This window comes from Megalopta genalis, unplaced genomic scaffold (assembly GCF_051020955.1).
Source record: "Megalopta genalis isolate 19385.01 unplaced genomic scaffold, iyMegGena1_principal scaffold0497, whole genome shotgun sequence".
NCBI lineage: Eukaryota > Metazoa > Arthropoda > Insecta > Hymenoptera > Halictidae > Megalopta > Megalopta genalis.
Genome location: NW_027476566.1, coordinates 148,068 through 150,000, shown reverse-complemented (window position 1 = coordinate 150,000; position 1,933 = coordinate 148,068). Strand labels below are relative to the sequence as shown.

At 39.4% G+C, this 1,933-nt stretch overlaps 1 non-coding gene across 1 annotated transcript in view; it reads right to left on the bottom strand.

The window, feature by feature from the left end:
• LOC143263368 (small subunit ribosomal RNA) overlaps positions 1-175 on the bottom strand; it is a 1,921-nt gene extending 1,746 nt beyond the window's left edge. Inside the window, exon 1 of the ribosomal RNA XR_013036845.1 lies at positions 1-175. This exon is cut by the window's left edge and continues 1,746 nt beyond it. This is a non-coding gene — a ribosomal RNA (small subunit ribosomal RNA).
• Positions 176-1,933: the final 1,758 nt, after the last annotated feature.

The window sequence follows — 1,933 nt, the reverse complement described above, 5'->3', positions numbered from 1 at the left end:
GCATGTATTAGCTCTAGAATTACCACAGTTATCCAAGTAAATTTTAGTACGATCTAAGAAACCATAACTGATTTAATGAGCCATTCGCGGTTTCACCTTAATACGGCATGTACTGAGACATGCATGGCTTAATCTTTGAGACAAGCATATGACTACTGGCAGGATCAACCAGGGAACTATACAATATGTATATATAAAATGGACAAAATTTAAATCCTTTTCCATCGTCGCCTGTTTCATATATATATGTCAGGTCGACACACCATTTTTCTCTTTCAAATATGTACAAGTTTTGCCACATTCCGCGCTTGTAACATATCTTCTTTAACGCTCAATTTCTTTCATTTTTCTACCATACAGATATTACCGTACGCCCAAAAACGTACGTATTATATTTTTGTTCTATCATAAAATCACATTTTTCTACGTACGCCAGCTTCGTACGTTTCTATCTTTGCCTTCATAAAATCACAAGATAATTTTATCTTCAAGAGTCTCGCTATTAACATCTTGTAAGATAAATGTACGTCCCAGCTAAAACGTACAAATACTTCAAGTTAAGTAATAATATATCATCGCTATTGACAAATTTTTAAGATCCAAGACACAGTTCTCTCTATATGTTTTAATATTTTTTATGTACTCAAATATATTCAAAGGAAAAAGTACATGGGTGATGCCATAGTCGTGGAAGCGCGTACGCTCACGCTGATCTTCTGACCGCCGGAAGCACGAAACCTCTGATCTGGGCAAAATCGGCAAGCCGAGGAAGAACGGACAGGACACATGCTGGACTGGCGAGAAAGCGTGTTCTTCCGCTCGCGCTAGGCATTTCGATTTCTGACACCTCTTGATTTAAAAAATCAGTTTTTTGATAGTTTTCTCTCTCCACTGGGCTATTCATTTTAGCCACAGTTTTCAATTGGTACGATTTGCTTCCAAATCTTACAGATGCATTTTAAAAAATTTTTCCATCGCTCGGACAGAAGAGTCGATTGCTCAGTGAGTACGAGTATACATACAAAGTGCATACGGGTAACCAACCCCGTAGGGCTTGCCACATATGGGCCATTCGGTCAAAGACACCGACCCGTGGCCACGCTGTGTGGAGAAAAGTCCGTAACGTAAACGGCACGAAACAGTCAGGACCGAAGCCCCGAAGGAGCTCTGAGACAGCTTCTCGACCGAGATCGTAGAATTGGCCCAAAACCCGCTCTGCTCCGTCCGCCTCGCACGGACCGTGTATCTCTTATAGATACCGAACGGCCGGCAAGGACGCCGGCGCCGCCGGCCGAATAGCACGCGCGCTTATGAGTGTAAACCGCCGCGGCAACAGACCGCCCGGCCGTGCTGTTGTAACATAGCGCGTGAACGAACGAAAAAAATTTTTATAGTAAACATTAAAATAAATTACACTACCGTAAACTAGACAAAAAATTACACATTTTTTCCCAATATGAAAATTTTCACAAACTTTTTAAAGTCCCATCGCATCGAGTAAACTTTTTTAATAACGCGTCCGCACGATTCTAAATGCTTAATCCATATGTGAAATCGTTCACTGATCACGAATATCGTATTTAAAAAAATTACAAAAATTTATTTTTCAAAATAATCAAAAAAAACCGAAAAATCACAAGAGTAAAGTACCATTATTTTAAACAACATGTCGTTCTAAATGCTTAATCCCTATGTAAAAAAGTTATTTAAGCAAGAATATGTAATTGAAAAAAATTAGAAAAATTTATTTTAGCCGTAAATCGAAAATAATGGGGACACCGGAGCTGTTCGAAGCGCCGAGACGCGCCGCGTACGGCCGAATATTTTCTAAGTCCCAACGTACCGATCAAGAGTAAAGTACCATTTTCCTACATTAGATTTCGTTCTAAATGCTTAATCCCTATGTAAAAACGTTAGTTAAGCAAGAATATCG